Source organism: Columba livia, chromosome Z (genome assembly GCF_036013475.1).
Source record: "Columba livia isolate bColLiv1 breed racing homer chromosome Z, bColLiv1.pat.W.v2, whole genome shotgun sequence".
NCBI lineage: Eukaryota > Metazoa > Chordata > Aves > Columbiformes > Columbidae > Columba > Columba livia.
This window is the reverse complement of record NC_088642.1, coordinates 34,769,571-34,791,289: the sequence shown is the minus strand read 5'-3', so window position 1 is coordinate 34,791,289 and position 21,719 is coordinate 34,769,571. Positions and strand designations below refer to the sequence as shown.

The 21,719-nt window shown below is 38.7% G+C and overlaps 1 long non-coding RNA gene across 1 annotated transcript in view; it reads right to left on the bottom strand.

Moving 5' to 3' along the window:
* Window positions 1–1,364: 1,364 nt before the first annotated feature.
* LOC110361490 (uncharacterized) overlaps window positions 1,365–21,719 on the bottom strand; it is a 100,565-nt gene continuing 80,210 nt past the window's right edge. The window contains exons 2-3 of the long non-coding RNA XR_010468838.1: window positions 9,577–9,689; window positions 1,365–1,485 (exon numbers count right to left, since the gene is read on the bottom strand). This is a non-coding gene — a long non-coding RNA (uncharacterized LOC110361490). The remainder of the gene's footprint in view (window positions 1,486–9,576; window positions 9,690–21,719) is intronic.

Genomic DNA, 21,719 nt, shown 5'->3' with positions numbered 1-21,719 from the left:
ATGTTTTTTCTGGTTTATCATCCTCTTCAGAGTTATCTCAACATAGTGACTAACTTGTGAAAGTGTGGGGCATAGAATGGGAAAAAGCAGCACAAATACAGTGTATTCCCACAGAAACTAAAATTAAATACCTCTCTTCTTCTGCTGCCATTTTTCCCAACATATTTAATTTTTGGTGGTGAATCAGAGGGACATCAGGCCCCCAGAAATGGTTTAGCCCTTAGGCCCAGAGAAATGAAGGTAGCTCAGATCAGAGATACCACTTAAAATGAAATACAACTGAGAATTAAAGAGTTTACCATTTAACCAAAACATTCTGCTCCACTATCAATACACTTCAAGAAAGGGGAACAAGAAATTAATCTCTAAATTTTCTTTCATACAAAACTAAAAAGAAAAGGTTTTCCTTTATTTCATTCAGAAATATCAGTTGTTCTGTTTTATGACTAAAGCAGGTAGCTATTTATTAATTGATATTTCTTAAAACATCTGTATTGTTTCAATGAACATTTCTCCAGATCAGCTAGGTAACAAGGCAGGTAATGCTTCTCATGTGCAACATCAACCTACACACCACCAGGCTGATTTTTGTAGCTGCCAGATTAATAGAAAACAAGGCCTAAACTCCATAAAAAGATTAAGCCTCACGTGGCCTTTTCCACAAATATAAATTTACTAACACTCCTAGAAGTACTGTGGAAAGAGGTGTGTGCATCATGTTTACATCTCTGCAACTCTGAGAGTTCACTGTCAAAGGAGCGTAGTTCTGTGGTGCAATATGTTGCAATGGGCACCAAGCAGTAAAAAAAAAAAAAAAAAAAAAGAAGCAATTTCAATAATCATTGCCAGGGTTACACCTCTGTAATACTGTTTTCAGAGAGACAAAAAGAGAAAAACATCAACCTAAAGCACTATATAGAGGAAGTATATATTAAAGCCGCAAAACCAGACTAGCAAGGAAGCTGTTTAGGCTATCTACAGTAATTTTGTAGCTAAAATATGGTAGTTATAGACCATGAGAAAAAGTACTAGAGAGATACTGACAGATACAAAGGCATGAAAAATAAAGATAAATCTCTCTAACCTGAAAAATCACGTTATTCAACTCTTTCTCAGTAGGACTGAAGACACCTTCAATCTTTAAAATTTTTCTAAACCAGTGCTGCACCACTCCTATTTTTATAGGAATTGTACAAGTGGATTTCAAGCCTTTCAACTGGTAGTGAAAATTTGTACCTTCTTTCATATTTGCACACATAAAATAACAATCAAATTAATTCTATGGAAGTTATACATAAATAATGTAAAATATTACCCTTTCTTTAGCAGCTCTGCTGAAAATTCAAGAGAAATAGTAAGTTTTACCTACTCTCCTCTTCTTGTTGCAGAACAATATTCTGAGTGGGAGTGGTGCTGGTCAGTATTTTGTGAAATAGCTTCCTCCTTTTCTTCTGATGGAGAGATTCAAAGATGTCACATCTCCAGCTGTTTTAATGATATATATATATATATTACCTCATTTTCTTTAAAACTTGTTTCATGAACAGATTATCCTTATTTTCTGACATTGTTCATAAAGATTGATTTGCAGCATGTTAGAAAAACAAAACAAAATAAAACAAAACAAAACAAAAAACAAAGCTGAAACTGTGAGCCAATTTAATCTGAATGGTTGTAGCATCATCTGGCAGCAATACAGAAAAGCATTAACAGCTTTAGCAGATTTTGTATTTGCTAGATAGGATGTCCACTTTAGTTTGTGACTCACATCCTAGTCAACCATTATGATCTTACAATTGCATTTATTTAGAAATATCCAGCAAATTTTTGAGAAAACAACTTCTCATCATACTCTATTTCTGAGCATAAGTCATATGCTACTATTTATCCTCCGAAATTTGATATATTCTACAAAACACCATATCATTTCTGTTTTGTTTTTTGTTTTTTTTTTTTTTTTATCAATCAGTAAGTACTTAATGCTAACCTGATCACAAAACCTGGAAAATTTATAGACACCTGAGTGCTGGTAGGAGATTCATAAACAATGAATGACGTAACATCACAAAATACAACAAATCACACTATTTTGTATATAGCAATTAACAATCTTTTCTGCTCAAACAGCTCTAGAAAAAGGTTTGTTGTTACTAGCACAAACAGATCTTCAGTTAGCCTTCATGATTATTATTAAATGTATGTTAATTTCATCTGGATCCAAATCAAAACTGCAGATTGGAACACTGCTAAATTTGGAAAAGTTTAGATCTGAAGTGTGATCTGGCTTGGATTTTTCTCCTTTGGACCATTTCTACCATTTACAAAATTGTTGGTTAATAATATGACAAACAACTTAAAATACAGGACACTAATGCCTTTTCTAGCTAGCCTCCTGTTTCCATTTGGCTGAATTTCAGACAGATGGCAGAGGCAACTGGTAAGTTGGCCAGTGAGTACCCTGCAGCTACATTTCCAATAGCTTATGGTCATTTCAGTGGAAAAGGGTACATGGGATCTAGGTTTGATGATTAACTGAGAGTCATGGGTTTAAAAAAAGGTCTCAGAACATTCTGCTTTGCGAAGTACAGATGAACTTGCAGGGATGGCAGCCCTAGCCCTCCTGCTCCCTTGCATTTACACAAATATTTTGCTGTCCACGTTTTTTTTTAAATCATCTACTGCTCTCCTTAATGATGAGATGTTGACCACACTATCAGTAGACCTCAAACACGACAAATCAAAAGAATCTTCTCTCTGCAGATTTGTGAAGTTCCCATTTTTCATCAAGGACCTAATCTAGTTATTCAGATTTTTGGTCCCTTTCTCAGGTGAGCTTTGCTCTGCTTCTAGGGTAATCTTATTAAAACAAGATGGAAATGGTGAAACTGCATAATCCTAATGGGATTTCTGAGAACTGGTATAAACGAAGAAATAAAATTAAGAAATTCAGGACAAATAATGCTTGAGATGACAAAAATGCAAGTGCAGAAAGAAAGAAGTATCTTTTAAAGAGCTTAAATCAGATTTAAATCTTCACGAATACGAAGTGTGTGTGTATATATATGTCAAGGTTTAAAGCAAGGCGAAAACAAACCGCAGCAGATGCTCTCTGTTACCCCCTCATCCTCCCTCCAGCTGTGGGGCTGTCACCCAGAAGTCATGGGTGGGACTTCACAGCAAACTAGAAGCTTAATTTCGGGGATGCAGGGTCTGAGGCCTGTAGGTCACAGGCAGGGTCCTCTCTAGATGGCGGCCACAGCTGAAGAGAAGCGAGACCCTCGTGGTCCCATCTTATATAGGGGGTATGATGATTATGGGACGGAATACTCAGTTGGTCAATTTTAGTCACCTGTTCTGTCTGCTCCTCCTGGCAAACACGCCCCTCTCAATTATCAGGTGTTATCAGAATTCTTAGCTGTCATAGCAATAAATCTAAACATGAGCTTCTTCAGCATTCCGTTGGTTGTTCTTATCAGCTTTGAGCACAGTGTTTGAGAAAAATGTGCAGTTACCTAGAAGGCACTTAGAAGAACTTAGCTGAAAGGAAAAAATCACTAAAAGAGAACTGGTCTTGTTTTTAACAAAAACAGGACAATATATGTATGAGTATGCATGTATCTGCACACACATGCGGACTGGCTGTTCACTAAGTGCAGCCCATTATACAGGCAGAAAAGTTCACTGTATTTGCTATGTTTTACTGTGTTTTTTCCTAAGCCTATAAATAAATATTTATTTCAGTTTGTTTTGTGAAAAGTTTAGCTTAAGAGCAGCATTTCTCCCCTCCATGAAAGAAAAGTATTTTTTACTTTATATAGCCTTATATTTTCATGATGAAAAAGAGAAACTAACAATTAGAGTTTTAGTGCAGGAATTACCTCACATCTGTGGGTTTTTTTTCATATTTTTGTTGTTGTTTGCTTGTTTGCTTGTTTGTTTTGGAGTTTTTGTTTGTTTGTTTGTTTTTGTTTCTTGTTTGTTTGTTTTTGTTTGATTGTTTGTTTTTGATTTTGATTTTTTTCCCAGGGTGAATTAAAGAGTAATAGCTCACAAATAGAAAGAAAAAAATAGAATTTGAGTTTTGGTTTGTGGTATTTTTTTCTTCTGAAAGCATTTTCAAGTGAAAGTTTCCAAACTGATACTGATTTTAAATCACCTCAGCATTTAAAAAGCACAAACATCAGACACCAATGTACATATCTAATAATAATGGATCTAATTCCAGACTATGTGTAGATAATTTTGCAATTTCACCAGTAAACATAACTCTTCTACAGCTATTAAGGAACACGGAACATCTGTTCCCAGCTATAAATCTGTCATGTCACCAGTAAATCCCACTAAGAAGACATTACTAGCATATTACTCCAAAAGCCACAGTTACATGTATAAAAACATTGTGTCCTGCAGAACAGCTGCTGTGTCACCTCAAGTTTGTCTAAAATAAGACAGTGTGCTAAAGCATACTTCCCTTTCTTGTTTGGAAGGACTATACCCTTACACACCTATGTTTCAAGACAGGAATTCCTATGTGGAAGTATTCATCTTCAGATATCGTAGAATACTATAAGGAGGTGGGTGACCTTTCCTGTCTGTGTAAGAGGCTGCGCCTAGTCAACATCCACTCCAGTATTCTGATGTTTGATATTACATGGTTTTAATATTAGGTTTTGATCTAACACAGGTTACATTAATACCTGTATTCTGCTTCCATGTCGAGGATGTTAAGTTTTCCTTTTTAATTTGTTCTCTAGGTGATTTTTAATACAGTCTAACCATAAAATCTGAAGGATATGTGGAAATTCACCCCAGGATCCTTACATTATTTTCTTCCAAAAATTAAATACCATGAGCAAAAAACAGATATTAATTGAAGCACTTCATGATATGTCCTCAAATAAAAGGGAGCTTAGAGAAATTTTTGTCTGGTAGGAAGAAAATAAACGATATAATGTATTACAAAACCTTATTTCCTGAATTATCTTCTTTTGCCACAAAACATATTACATCTGAATCATCTTTATCTCAGTCACTGATTAGCTTGGGGAATGCATTAGAATAATGGTTCTGCCTGCTATACTCGCTTCATGTGAAATTTTAAAGTGGTTTACATTTAATGCTGTATTGAGAGTGGTATTATTAAGAGGGTAGGACAACTGGTAATCAGCTTATTTGGTAGCAAAGAAGATAGAGGCTAGATATTAGAAACAGCTTCATAATTGTAAGGATAATTAATGGCACAAAAGACTACCTAAGGCATCTGTGTAGAAAGACATATTTAACATTTTCAAAAACAGATAAGGCAAGAACCTGTGCATGTGTCTCTAATCATGCTTCAGAGCACAGAGGTGAACTATATGACCTCTTCAAGTTATCTTCCTTCTTCCATTTCATTTTCTTACTGTTGCTGAAAGCCAAGAAACATCCTGTGGGAAACTATGGTGGGGGGTATGGGAACAGAAATTAGCCTTGGAGATATTAAGGTCTACCTGTGAGAAAGATGGGAGTAAAGGAGTATCTGGAGATATTAAGATGTACCTGTGAGAAAGAAGGGGTGATAGCAAAATTAGCCAGTGATAGGTTACTATTGCAGCCTGTAACCAATAGCAAAAAGGCACATGAGCTGGCAAAGACTATATAAAAAGGTGTTTGTGGCAATAAATGGACACTGCTGTTTGTACATAAGAAGAACTATGTCCGTGTCATTTGTCCATCCCAATCGCGACAACATCCATAGGCCAACAGAGGGTTGCTGTTTACAATGCCTTCTGTACACTTGTTTTCCCTTGGATCTATGTTTCTACATAGCAGGGAATGAAAATGTCTTCCTTTCCTACACTCTAGTTTTCAGAAATTGTGACTGAAATTCAGGAAACCTATATGTGACTTGCCTTGCTGAAAAGAGTTTCTCTCACTAATTCCAACAATGATATTAGTGCATGACTGCTAAATTGCCAGCAGATTTTGGAAATATGTTCTAGCATCTACAGTCTGGGTACATCTGTGTCACATTTTAAAATTACATTTATTTTCAGCTATGGCAATTAGATCTGTGGCTGGTTGACTACTTCTGAAGATGTTTCTGATGTTAGCAGTCATACAAATTTACAATATTGGAATGGGATGCCTCTGGAAACTATTAATCCTAGAAACTTTATTCATAGTTGAGAATATGTCTTCTGTGTTCCATACGCAAAAATAAAGAACTGTATAATGACTCAGTGAGGTAGTGGATGCAGTCCTTAGCCTGTCTGCATTGTAAAATGCTACAAATGCAATTTTTTAAAAACTCACAAAACCACTGTGTTTTGATACATAAGACAAAGATGAAGCTTCTTTTATCATTGCATATCACTTTTCTTGGTGCTGTGCATTTTTGAAGGACGCCCTACAGATTTTGAAGCCTATAAGTGAAAGGTAAGTGGCAATATTCAAAAGTTTCAGAGAAACATCAAGGTAACATGCTTAGTTGATGAATTCAAGGCATCTGAGGCCTGTTGGAGCTCATGCAAGTGCAATGACTCAATTAATTCCATGTAGACTGACCATCTATTTAGCACTGGCAAAGTAATTGCAACCTGTCCCTGCCATGAGAAACATCACGTGGGCTATGTGACACATGTGACTGTATTTCTAACCAAGGCAGAATGACAACTAAAACCTTGTGTTTCTGCAACATGGACATCACAGGGTGACACCCATTCATGGTTCAATGCACAGTAAACAGTTAATTAAATATTAATGAAACAAATGTAGTTCCCCGACATTTGTTTTTATCCTTTTTAATATTCAGGCCTCCAGAAGTTGAACTCACAAAAGGGTCATGTCTTGGAGCACAGGAGTATTTAGCTTTTAGATACTTTGCACCCATTTCAGAAGCAGATATTGTGCATTCAGATGCCCATGATTTCTTTACAATGTGTAGGCAGTGTTACAAAGCCAGGAAAAGAGCCTGCCTGTAAGCCAGCATACTGAGCAGTGAGCTCTAGGAACTATTCACTAGGAATTGCCATCAGGAGGGCTAGTCCTTAAATATGACTTCTATGGGGGTTTTACGCCTTAAATTCAAAGACAAGGGAAAAGTCCCTCTACTTATGAAGCATAGTTCTTTACCTTTTTTTGGTTCTTTCTTTTTCTTTTAAAATCCGAAGAATACTTCACAGAGGCAGCTATAGGTAGACAGAGGTGAAGCTGCCTCTCTATTCTTTTCCCTGCAGCCAGTCTCTCTACTGATTTCCTTTATCTTTCCCATACAAGCCCCATGCACTTTTAAGAGCATTTAGTCAGAATATCTGGATCTTGTTATATCCTTAACTAGAATGGTTTCAAAATCTTTTCCCTATAAGTCCTAGCCAGAGTGGGCTGGTGGTCTTATTGCTCTGGATGAATTTGTAAGCATTAACTGGGCTGTGACCATGATTTTACAGTGCTGGGCATGTCACTGGAAAGAGGCTGAGGTCCCAGTCTCACTGCTGGTAGGTTTCTGACAACGGCTTAATGTGTAGTTCATTGCCTAGGCTCTCTTTTGGCCCTTCTTGTTGACAAGGTTGCATAGGAGAGGAATAAAGCCCAATGCTGGATCAGGTGCCGTTTGTCATGAGGTTGGACAGCTGAAAGGAAGATGACAAGGGCAAGTGTAGAGTCTTGCATCTGGGCAGGAACAACCCCAGGTACCAGTTGGGGAACGACATGTTGGAGAGCAGAGTAGGGGAAAGGGACCTGGGGGTCAGGGTGGACAGCAGGATGACCATGAGCCAGCACTGTACCCTTGTGGCCAGGAAGGCCAATGGCATCCTGGCGTGTATTAGAAGGGGGGTGCTTAGTAGGTCAAAAGAGGTTCTCCTTCCCCTTTACTCTGCCCTGGTGAGACTGTATCTGGAATATTGTGTCCAGTTCTGGGTCCCTCAGTTCAAGGACAGGGGACTGCTGGAGAGAGTCCAGTGCAGAGTCACAGAGATGATGGAGTGGAGCATCTCCCTTATGAGGAAAGGCTGAGGGAGCTGGGTCTCTTTAGCTTGAAGGAGTCTGAGGGGTGACCTCATTAATGTTTATAAATATGTAAAGAGTGAGTGTCACGAGGATGGAGCCAGGCTCTTCTTGATGACAACCAATGGTAGGACAAGGGGTAATGGGTTCAAACTGGAATACAAGAGGTTCCACTTAAATTTGAGAAGAAACTTCTTCACAGTGAGGGTGACAGAACACTGGAACAGGCTGATCAGGGGGGTGGTGGAGTCTCCTTCTCTGGAGACATTCAAAACCTGTCTGGACACATCCCTGTGTAGCCTCATCTAGGTGTTCGTGCTCTGGAGTGGGGATTGGACGAGATAATCTTCTGAGGTCCCTTCCAATCCCTAACATTCTGTGATTCTGTGATTCTGTGATTCTGTGAAAACCCTCAACAAGTAGGTTATTAAGAATTCTTGTCAGCTGCCAATATATATCATGATCATAGATCAATTAGACTTGGACAGAGCTTCAATATAAAAGCCAACATCTCATCATAATTTTTTCTTTGTTCACAGGATTGGCATAAACCACACATTTTCAAATGAAATAGGTCACAGCCAGACAATCTGGCGTATGGTATGATCAATGTTAGTACAGTCCTTGTAACCACCAGGTGTTCCCCTCCTGGTGCCACTACATGTGCCAAAGCAGTTAGTGCCTAACACTGTAGAGGGAGATATTAATATCACTGATTTAATCAGTCATTGATTTCTTCATCAAATGCCTCAATTCGGCTAGTCTTTCCATCTTGACTTTGCTTTTGCAGTTTTTGCTTCTCAAAATAGAGATGGGTTTTTATAATGCAGCATCTATTATTTGGCAGCAAATGATGCATGGGCCCCTGTATTTGCTCAAACAAAGGATTTGCAGGGTGGAAAAATAACATTCACACCCTCATGTCTGCATCATCAACTGGCATCAGGAACAAAACTGGTTATGTTCTCTAAGCTAAGTGTAGTAAAAAACTGAACCGCAATATACTGCTCCTTTAGTATATTAATTGAAGGTGTGATAAATCCCATAGAAATTTCCTGTGCTCAGTCATGCATTTTCCATGCATTCTTCATAGTTTTTAGCAAATATTATAAGATTTGTTAAGATTTTCAAGAGCCACAGAAGGAAGACAAGTATCTCCAGTGAATTGTGCCAAAAACAGAGCTTCAAAATTCCACTTACATTCAACTTCCTTTAAAACTGGTAGTTAGTTTTTAGTTTGATCCTCTTCTCCTTTAGATGTGCATCCTCAGAGTTGTTTATAGATCCATGCTGCACAAGGATGTACTAGGCTCCCAAACAACCACTGAGCTAAACATGGCCAGTTCATTTTAAAGATGAATATCCTATTGTGTTAGAAAAGGATGGAAAGAATTTCCAGATTCTCTTCAAAGAAGAGCAGATAATGAATTTGGGAAATGAAGAGAAAGTATTTCAAAGCTCAGTGCAGCAACTCACTGAATCAGTCTTAAAAATATAAGCTGACAAGAGGCTTGACTTACCAGCAGTCACTGAAAGACTGGCAGCACCCCTCTGCTTTCAGCAGATGGAGAAAAAAGTAACACTACTCACCTGCAATTTTTATTTCTGAGGCTGAGGTTCATCAGAGAGAGATGTCCACTGCCATGATGATCTTACATGATCGTCACTGCCATGGTGAGCTTGTGTGAGCTTATGTAATCTTACTAGGGACAGAATAATTTAAAATCAATTAGGATATCTGTGAGACTGATTCAAACAAAGATGAAAGTGAAAAACAAAGGAACAAACAAAAAATTATCAAGACAGAAGAATTAACCTCAGAAAAAACATTAGCAAAATTAAAATTACTACCTTACCTAATGATTACCTAGTGAGACCATAATATTAGTGTACAAATATTTGAAAAGTATTACCTGCAGAGGAATAGTAGAGATTTGGGGGAGTTGGGGGAATAAATAGAATTTATCAGATAAATATGAAGACCATATTTGGACAGGGTATTAGCTTTTCTCATTAAAGCTTAGTCATTTTATGTGTTTTTGTTAGTATGACGCACAGATTTACTAGAGGACAGATAAGGGTGGTTACAAATCTCTAGGGTGAAGCATATATAATCTATAAGTGGATTGAAACTCTGTGGAGTAAATGAGCTGCACTGCGGGGGGAGCAAGAAGAGAGACTTTGCATCATGGTCTCTGCAATCTGACCCCCTACTGAAGCAGTTTTTTGCCAGAGTTATGAGAACAGCTGGTCATCTTGCTTTATCATAGCTCCACAAACAGCAGCTGAAAAAGTTCTTTGGGTTAAACTGAAAACTTCACTTTGTTGCAAGTTTTTATTTTTTAAACTTCTATTTCAAATTTACTTTAAACAGGTGAATTATAAAGAAAAGCTTTCTTTTTCAACTGAAATGATACTATACTATCTTGTTTATAAACATTGAAATGAAGCATGGAGGGTGTTTTGTTTTGTTTTGTTTTGTTTTGATTTTCTTCCTCTCTTTGCTGACAGAGCTTGGCAAAACCACATGCATTTAATGTTTCCATTAACTTGAATCTGCATTTTTCAGTAAAGGTACTTTCAGCTGAAAAATATGTGGTTTATTAAAAGAAAAACTAAACAAGTTTTTGGTCCATTGGAGAACATGCTTTTTCTCACTGACATCTTACACAGACGTTCCTCTCTATCGCTATCTGGAAGTTTTCTGGCTGCTGTTCTAGTGCAGACCTTGCTGCTTACCTGCAATTCTGGCCTGCAGTTTTTAGGCTTTTTATACACACTGTATCAGCCAGAGGTACTGGGAAGTGGTGGTTGTCTCACCACAAGGCAAAGCAGACTCTCATTTATACTGCAGAAAATGATTGCATTCAGGTAAGATGGAAAGAAGGGAATAGCTTAATGGGCTTTTCTATCGCTAGTCTGTCGTTTGCTTCCTAACTGTAGATGAAAGTAAATTGTACTGGAAGTAGCTGTGATTAAGAAGCAGCACAGGGGTCTCTACATGAAGCAGTATTTCCTAAAATGCAGAACATCTCATGATACCCCTAGTAAAGCCAGATCAAATGAATAAATCCAACTCAACAAGGACAAATCAAAAATATGTTGAACTGTACCTAAGAAATTGCTATTCCACATATGTATCAAGTTATTTCTAAACAAGAAGCAACAGGTTGCTTAATTAAGGTTTTCCAAGGTTTATATGTTACAATGACTTCAATCTCTTAAACTTCGAAACAGTTTACCTCTTAACGTTTTCTTTTTCAGTATGCAATTTAAGACTTTTGAAACAAGACTGAATTAAAGAAGTGCTATAAAGATTTCAGTAAATTTAATTAGCATAACCGATGATCACTCATCTTTAAAGAACATGCACAAATATCCACACACCGCACACATCTTGTTAATAGAAACAAGAAAGTTATTTGTGCAAGAAAGTGACTTACACAGGACAAGTGGAGAACAAACTGTTTTTTATGACTGAATAGATAATATGAACCAAGATTAATGCTAAAAATGTATTAGTGCAATTTAGCAGGACATTTATTCATGCCAGACACAGTGAATGTGCAAGATGTTAGCTCTTCAGCAATACACATTTTATCGGTAGAAGAAATAATACTTGCTTACATAAATGACTAAATTATTATATAATACACTTAGAAAACTCAAATTGCAAACTAGAGAAATGGATCTCCAAATAAAAATTTAGTGACTAAGCAGCTATTTTTTAAGTGTGTTCACATGTAATAGCAAAGAAGAGAATGGTTAAAATGACTTTTTCAGCAGATTTCAAAATGTTAAAAACTTTAAAGCATGAAGATGTAATGAGGTAGAATAAATGATCAGTCATCTTCCCCATTACTCTTAATTGCTTTCACATTGTCCATCATTTCTATTGTTGTCATTTAACAATACTGTAATTTTTAACTTCGGGTGGAGAATCTGACTAATGTAAAGTGAGAATAAAAATAAAACACACATGGAAACTCAAGTTTCAATGAGAAATTAAACACATTTGGAAAGACTGAGCATCTTTCTTCACCTGTAATACATTGTCCCCAGTGAAAAAACAAACATACATTAGCAGTCATCCAGAATAAGACTCCATTCAGAAATATGTTCCTTCTCTGCATGCACCACCATAGTAGCAATTAGCAGGAGGAGGGGAGAAAGGTCTGATGAAAACTTGGTGTTAATTAAGGAATTCTCAGAGGAACATGTCCCAGAGCCAAAGAAATTTTAGGCCAAATCTGTGGTTGTGGCAACTTGATATAGATCTGTTCAAGTGAGAGACACAATACTAATTGATACCAGTTGAATAGTTGCCTTATGAAGTTAGAGGAAATATCACTTACAATCATAACTGTAAAATCTCTGAGCCCAAAATAAGCTTTTTGGCAATAAATGTGCATTTACCCCTGAAGTCAGACCTAGAATGAACATTGGCAGCAAGCTGTGTTAATGTCAAGGACTGAAATGAATGAAGCAGGAAACAAATGCACATACTTCATTGTCACACATCCCCAGATGAAAATTGCCACCAGTAGTGTAGATTTTTTGTTCTTTAGATTGTCATTACAACAGCAAGGCAGTGTCTTTTTTTTCTGTAAAGTGGACAAAGAAGATGGAATGCGGGAATTGCCACACACGGGAGAATATCTGCTCAAGAAAGTCACCTGACTGCTCCACCCCAAGCAAACAAAAATAATATTAAAGCCAACCAACCAAGCAACCAACCAAAATGCGACAACAACAAAAACCAACAACAACCAAACAGACAAAAAAAAATACAGGAATGTTTACCTGAGAAAATAACTTTTACTGAACACATCACAGAATCATAGAATCACAGAATATTAGGGATTGGAAGGGACCTCAAAAGATCATCTTGCCCAATCCCCCTGCCAGAACAGTAACGCCTAGAGGAGGTTACACAGGAATGTGTCCAGATGGGTTTTGAATGTCTCCAGAGAAGGAGACTCCACAACCTCCCTGGGCAGCCTGTTCCAGTGTTCTGTCACCCTCACCATGAAGAAGTTTCTTTTCATATTTAAGTGGAACCTCCTATGTTCCAGTTTGTACCCATTGCCCCTTGTCTTATCATTGGTTGCCGCCAAGAAGAGCCTGGCACCATCCTCGTGGCACTCATCCTTTAGACATTTATAAACATTAATGAGGTCACCCCTCAATATTCTCTTCTCCAAGCTAAAGAGACCCAGCTCTATCAGCCTTTCCTCCTAAGGGAGATGCTCCACTCCATCATCTCTGTGACTCTGCACTGGACTCTCTCAAGCAGCTCCCTGTCCTTCTAGATCATCCAAAGTGAGCTAGATGAAGGGCAAAGAAGGGTGAAAATGAGAATAAAATGCATCAGCAGTGAAAAAGATCTCATACATAGAATCATAGAATAGTTTGGTTTGGAAGGGTCCTTCAAAAGTCATCTAATCCAAGAATCCTGCAATGAGCAGGGACATCCTTCTAGCCTTTGCATGCATTCTACCAAATTTCAGTTTTCCATCAAAAATAGGTCATGGTCTGCAAAACCCAACAAAGTCAGATTATTTCCTAAGTTTACATGACCGTGCATATAGCACAGCTCCTCTCAGAGGTCTGAGAACACTCTGGACAACATCACTCAACTAATCATGTGAGTTAAACAACCAAAGGAGACGATAACACTTTCAGGTATAATGTAAAATGATAACTTTTCGTGTATATGGGAAGGAATTTTAGGTTGCAGACTTTGTAACATTCAGTAGTCAGATGAAAGAAATGACCTTTTCTCTACAGATAAGATCTACTTGAAACAAACATCAGGTAAATAACACAAAGAAACATCTATATTTGTGTCAACGCTTTTCTCTTAATATACAAACAGATCATGGAAGATATCAGACATGGCAAGGAAATAACAGACTAAGACTGCAAAGCCAACCCAGCATTTAAGGTCAGGCTGGATGGGACTCTGAGCAATCTGATCTACTTGAAGATGCTTCTGCTCATTGGAGGGAGATTGGACTAGGTGGCCCTTAAAGGTCCTTTCCAACCCAAACCATTCTATGATTTGGAGAAATGGCAGGCTGCAGAAACCCACTTGCCTGCCACTTGTCTCCCAGTTAAGCTCAGCTGGGTTTGACTGCCACTTCAGTGTATTTCCACATAGTTGTGTCATTCTATTTAATTAATAATTTCAGAGTCTGTCTGAATATTATTTCAAAGACTATCTTCCCTTCACTATCTCAAAAAATCTGTGAAAAGACATATTGAATATTTATAACAGATACATTAAAAAAAATCTATTAAGTACTTGTTGAATTCTGCAGAGGTTTTACCAATTGCCCTACGATGGTGAATTTGATTGCCAGTCAGAGTGTAGAGTAAAGCAATTACTAAGTTTACTGAAAAGTACCAAGTACTCGGTGGAGTAGCAAGACACTAATGAGTTCTGAATTATAGCTGGCCACCTAAAGTGGAAACGTAGTATTTCTAGACTTTCTGAACTAAATGTTAGGTTGCATATGAATTTGGTTATCTCAGTCTGAGAGACTAAAAAGGCAGGAAATTGTTTCCCCCCCCATTCAAGTCCTCAGTTGTTTTACAGGCTGAAGAGAAACTTACAACAGACTCAAATTTTGGTGACTAGCATTTTAGCAGAATATAAAGAGTGACATACTGAATAATCCTGAGAGGAGGTCATATTTCACAGTTTTGAAATGGCAAAATAAAGTTAAGCAAGTGTCTACAATGATCATGTGTCTACCTGGGGAGGAGGCTATGAGGACTGTGGGATTGTTACAGCAATGGTAGTGAATAACTCACTCTTTGGTGTGGAAAACTTGCAACTGTCCCACAACAGCAGGCAGCCTTTTGGGAACCTGGTCATTTTCTAGGATGCAGGTTTTCTTTTTGTTAAGGAGTGAAAAACAAACAACCAAACAACAACAACTGAACAAAAACTAAAATAAAAGAAACCACAACAAAGCCAAAAAAACCCAAAATCAAACCAACAGGAAAAACAGAAAGGGCTATATAACCTACAGTCACTCCTAACTACTGAAAATATTTTCTTTGGATGAATATTAAAAAAACATTTATGTATAAACATCCAAATAATTACAAACACCTCTGTTTCTCTAGTAAATGGCTGAAAAGTGGTTCATCTCTTCTGAGACCCCATATAATTGTACATTAAACAGAAATAATCATTAAAATTCGGAGCTATGCAAAATTTGCCACCCTTTTGAAAACAGGAATAATATTTGCAAAAGCATTGATTATTTTTGTTAATTTATGAAAATATACCAGCATATTCTTAGTCTTCCTCAACTGCAACAAAATGCAACTTAACTTAAAATCTTTTCCTTTGAAATTTGACAGAGACTACACAATTAGATAGTTAAAAATGAGCGTACAATCCCAGTCACTTAGCTGACAGGCAATACCCCACAGTGCTTTGACGACATTAACCAAATCTTTATATTTGCTTGTTTTTTCCTTTTACCTCTACGATTATAGATACTTTTGAAACTGTGTAGGAACTTTGAAATGAAATAAAACCCAAACATTTTATTTCAAAACAAAGCTCTTCAAAACCTATGTTTTCTTGCTTTTAATGAACTCAACACATATTTCTCAGGAAACTTTACAAAGTCCTCTAATTTTCACGTCTATGTAATATTTTAAATCACATTTAAAGACCAGGTTGCAATTTGAGCCAGTCAGAGAGTTTTGGATTTCTTACTTAAGAGGTAAGACCAGATGCCTATTTTGAATAGTCACTGCAATATCCCACCCTCACAGGCATATATGTTCTGAACAGACTCTTAAGAAAACTTCAGTCCCTCCCCTTTCTTTTCTCCAATATCCTTCTCTTCCCCACAATTTTTGGATTTTATGCTTTCACACTCTCCAATAATTTCTTGTTTGTCTTCCAGTTCTTTAAAAGGACATCTGTGATGGTTTCTGCTGGCTTGTATCTTCATCTCATCCTTGTGTTCTTTGAGTCTGAGGGAGGATATGCCTCCCTCAATATCACCATAATTTTTTCCAACAGATGCATTTAATGATACATCCTAAATTTATTCCTGTCTCCATCAGAGGATTCTACTAAGACTACCTCAGGCCCAACTGATATTTCCACAGGGACTGAATATCACCTGTGACTTATCAGGCTGAGAGGTAGTGTTCACCTGTTTCTTTTCACAGTTTTGCGAACATATGAAGGACATCCCTGAAGAACCACCTGCTTGATTTCCTTTCCAGATTTCCTAAAAGTCTGTTATCATAACCTGTCTTCCATGGACAACATCTCTCCATTAACTTTATAATACAGAAAAAAAATGTTTAAAGTCACAAATCTTAAAAAAAAAAAAAAAAAAAAAAATCTAGATTCTATGCAACATCTTTTAAAAAAAATTTTTTTTGCTTCTTTTAAATGTCTTTATTATCTAATAAAATGGCATCAGTAGTTGTATTAATAACACTTTCCAAAGGATGACTCTTCTCCGCAATCATTTATGCTGGTTCTCTATTTCCAGTGTTATGTGCCGAACGTATTGGTATATACATTAGCTTCCAAGTCAATCACATTTCTCTACTAGTGTTCAATCCTCTTTACCAACACAATATCACAATGACATTTCCCTCCTATTCTTTAAAAGTGCAATCTTAATGTCCATTATCGTTTACCAAATGTTCTTTACTATTCACTCCTTTTAATATTTAAAGCCATGGCCTGCTCTCCTTTACTGATAAAGACATTTCTTTTGCTTCCAGTTTCAGCATCTGCTTTTGCATATTTGGTCACTTTTGGTCTTTTGAACTTGGTTGAGTTTAATTTGCCTTTCTGGCCACGGAATACTCCAGTTGATCTTATTTTTGATGATTTCATCTCAATGTTCTCTATACCTTACATCCAGGCAAGTGTGTTCTATAGGTGTCCCTAAATCATTGTAACTATTTTAATTTTTTCCCATATTTCTACGCAGAAGTCAATCACACTTTGCATCATTTATGCCTGGCACAGTATTAAACAAACAAGAGCTTCATATACACAACAACTTCTGTAGTTAGTATCTATATGAATTGCAACACAAGTTATGTTGAATTCATCTTAATTGTATGCATATACAAATCACTTTGCATTAAACAGATCTGCATATATTAGCCTACTTTGTTTATCTATTCCTGTGCCAATTTCATTATATATCTGCATTTCATTACTAATACTATGTATTCTATGATAATATGAATATAATTTCCATATGGTATCCACAATTTCCCAGCCCAAAGTATTTGGCTAACTTCATCTTAAACATTTTTCAGCTGACACAGAACGCTTCTTCACTAAAATAGCTAGAAATTCTGAGCAGCTGGCTAGTATGCGGAGAAAAAACATTGAGTGCTGAGATTTTCTATGAAAAGCTTCCTTGGAAACATGTGAAAGAGATGAAGTTTTAATTCTGTGTCTAATACACAGCTGCAGTGGTATCAGTGTTAATCACAGTCCCAAATTCGCAAATAATTTTACAGGAAAAATTTTGCACATCTACCATTTTCCAGCCACATTCAGAAATTAATTAAATATTCTATTAATTATTTTAAGTGTTTCAGAAAAAGTTACAATATTCCATGAAGAAAAGTTGTGTCGCGGATACGTAGTACTTTTTTCATAAAGGCTAGACATCCAGTATGGTTTCTTCCGTCAGATATTTATAGACTTCTTGTTAGTTCTTGTATGACTATGTATGCACCAGAATCACAGGTCAGAACAGCCCTAAGATATGAGGAGGCTGATACCCTGAAAATATTTTATGGTTGTATTAATGTAAACCACAAAGTACAGGCTGTTCTCTCTACAAATAGAAGGAAGCCACAATTAATAACTTGGATTAAAATACTTTCAAAGTGTTACAGAAATTGCTAACAAATTTCAGTGGAATCAAAAGAAGAGAAACTTTCTTCACACAATTAGAAAAGTCCATCAGTCAGTATTAAAGCCTCAAAACTGGGAATAAATCAGAAAAATTTAGACTGCTAACATGTTCTCCTGGCAAAACATACTTTTGAACCTTACCAGGACAATGTATATGTGCTCATGTGGTAGAAGTCTTGGAATAATCAGAAACACATTATTTCCTAATGCCCCAAGGCAGTATCTAGGAATTACAATGGGAAAGATTAACATTCATGTATTCTACTAAGACACTACTTGGTTCTACTAAGAACCAAGACAAAGTGATGGGTGAAAGCAGCAGTGGACTCTCTTCTGAGAAGTATGGAGACATCATTTGCTGACCTCACACACTCTCTCCAGATGCGTGCTGTTTACCAGGGACTTGTATCGGGGATGTCAGTAAGGGACTACCAAGCCTCCTACAGTCCACAGACTATTATCTGCTGCAGTTGTTTCACATGGGTGACAGTGATACAACCAGGACACGGCTGAGGAATATTGAGAAGGATTACAGAGCCCTGGGAACAGCAGTGAGGACCTTGGAAAGTGCAGGTAGTTTTTTATCAGTCCTCCTGGTGTTTCAAACATGCACACACCTGGACGGATGGGGTCTTATTGGCATCATCAAGACATGGTGGGGTGAATCCTGTGACTGGGGTGTTGGAATGGAAGGACACAGGCTCTTTGGGGCGGGCAGGCAGGGGACATATGGAGGGGGTGTCACCTTCTGTGTCAATGAACATCTGGAGTGCATGGAGCACTGCCCGGGAATGGATGAGGAGCTGGCCAAGATCAGAGTTAAAGGCAGGTCAGGGACAGATGACATTATAGGGGGGGTCTGTTACAGGCCACTTGACCAGCAAGACGGAGTGAGTGAGGCCCTCTCTAGACAGATAGGAGCAACCTCACATTGACAAGCTCTAGTCCTCACAAGGGACTTCAGCCACTCTGGTATCTGCTGGAGGGACAACACAGCAAGTCATAAGTAATCCGTGAGGGTCCTGGAATGTGCTGATGATAACTTCTGTCTCCAGGTGACAGAGAAGCCAACGAGGAGATGAGCTGTACTGGACCTTATTTTGAGCAACAAGGAGGGGCTGGCTGGGAACATGAAACGCAATAGCATCCTTGGCTGCAGTGATCATGAAATGATGGAGATCAAGGTCCTTAGGGCAGCAGAGAGACCACAAAACAAGCTCTGGAATTTTAGGAGAGCAGACTTTGGCCTTTTCAGGGATCTGGTTGGTAGAGTACCATGGGATAAAGTGCTGGAGGGAAAAGGAGCCCCTGAAATTTGGTTAATATTCAAGAATCATCTCCTCCAAGCTCAGGAGTGATGCATCCCAACAAAGAGAAAGTCAGGCATAAACATCAGGAGGCCTACATGGGTGAAAAACGAGCTCCTGGACAAACTCAAACTCAAAAAGGAAGGCTATAGAAGGTGGAAGTGAGGACAGATAGCCTGTGAGGAATACAGAAAAACTGTCTGAGCAGCCAGGGATCACTCTAGAAGGCTAACGCCCTGATAAAATTTAAACTCCCCAGAGATGTTAAGGACAATATGAGAAGCTTCTATAGGTGTGTCAGTGACAAAAGGAAGAGTATGGGAAATGTAGACCCTCTCCCGAAGGGAAGAGGAGACTTGTTTACCTGGGATATGGAGAAGGTTGAGGTACCCAATGACTTCTTTGCTTTGGTCATCACTGCCAAGTGCTCTGGCCACACTGTCCAAGCCGGTTGCAGAAGGCAAAAGCAGGGACTGGGAGAACAAAGAACCACCCACTGTAGGAGATTGTCAGGTCCGTGGCCATCTAAGGAACCTGAAAGTGCAAAAGTCCATGGGACCTGATGAGATGCATCCACAGGTCCTGAGGGAACTGGTTCATGACCTTGCTAAGCCCCTGCCCAGCATGGTTGAGAAGTTGTGGCAGTCTGGTGAAGTTCCCACTAACTGGAAAAGGGAAACATCAGTCCCACTTTTAAAAAGGGAATTACAGGTCAGTCAATCTCACTTCTGTGCCTGGCAAGATCATGGAGCAGATCCTCCTGGAAATCGTGCCAAGGAACATGGAAAATAAGGAGGTGATTTTTGACAGCCCTCATGGCCTCACTAAGGGCAAATTGTGCCTGATAAATTGGGTGGCCTTCTGTGACTGGGTTACAGCATTGCTAGACAAGGGAAGAGCTAACGATATCATCTACTCAGATTTGACCAAAGTGTTTGGTGCTGTCCTGCACCATATCCTTGTCTGTAAACTGGAGATTCACTCCCTGCATAAGGAACTGGCTGGATGGTTGCACTGACTGAGTTGTGGTCAAGTGGAGACCAGCAATGAGTGCCATTTCTCAGGGGTCAGTGTTGCAACATGGACAGTGGGACCCAGTGCACCCTCAGCAGGTTTGCATATGACACCAAGCTGTGTGGTCTGGTTGACACACTGGAGGGAAGACATGCCACCCAGAAGGACTTTGGCGGGCTTCCGAGGTGACCACGTCCGAACCTTGTCTTGTTCAACAAAGCCAAGTGAAAAGTCCTCCACATGAGTCAGGGCAGTCCCAAAAGTAAAGGCTGGTTGGACATTGGATTGTGGGCAGCCCTGAGGAGAAGGAGAAGGAGTGTTGGTAGATGAGAAGCTCAACACCACCCAGCAGTGTGTGCTTGCAGCCCAGAAAGCCAACAGTAGCCTTGGCTGCCTCAAAAGGAGTGTGGCCAGCAGGTCAAGGGAGGTGATTCTGCCCCTCTACTCCACTCTGGCAAGACTCCACCTGGAGTTCTGCTCCTAGTTCTGGGGTCCCAAACATAAGAAGGACGTGGGCCTGTTGGATCAAGTCCACAGGAAGGCTACGGAGATGATCAGAGGGCTGGAGCGCCCCCTCCTATGAAGACATGCTGAGAGAGTTGCGCTTATTTAGCCTGAGGAAGAGAAGGCTTAGGGAGACCTTATTGCAGCCTTCCAGTGTCGCAAGGGTGGCTACAAGAAAGCTGAAGAGGGACTTTTTACAGCAGCATGTAGTGACAGGACAAGGGGTAGTAGCTTTAAACTGAAAGAGGCTAGATTTAGATTAGATATAAGGAGGGAATTCTTCGCCATGAGGGTGGTGAGGCACTGGAACAGGTTGTGTAGAGAAGCTGTGGATGCCCCATCCCTGGGAATGTTCAAGGTTAGGCTGGATGGGGCTTTGGGTAAGCTGGTCTAGTGGAAGGTGTCCCTGCCCATGGTAGGGGGGTTTGGAACTAGATGACCTTTCAAGTCCTTTCCCACCCAATCCATTCTATGGTTCTACAACATTTTAATACCTTATCGTGTATTAACTAGTTTCTGTGTCATTTTAATAGCTTAGCACAATACTTTGTGAGACAGGACTCTTCTCATGAACACTTTCCTTATACTGCTGCACTAGACAGATACAGGAGTAAGTTGCTTATACAGTATTGAGTCATATCAAGCTAACATTTTTATAGTAAGTTACTCAAGCATTATGTAAATATGATTCACTATATTGAAAACAATTGGTAACACAGTAAATGCTTCACTTGAACAGAACCACCCTCTGTACTAAAATTAGTGTAGGGGTTGCTCCTACAAGAGTTGTTGAAGGAAATATGGAGGAGGTGCGGCTTTATTATTTTGAAATAAGTGGCAGATTTTTCCTGTTACAGTTTCCACTGCTGGAAACTACTACTTCCTGAAGAGTACACACTCAATAATGGGCAGCCTTTGCTAGGCTAGGTTAAGCACTGAGAGATGGTGAAGAATCACTTGCTGTACCATAAAGT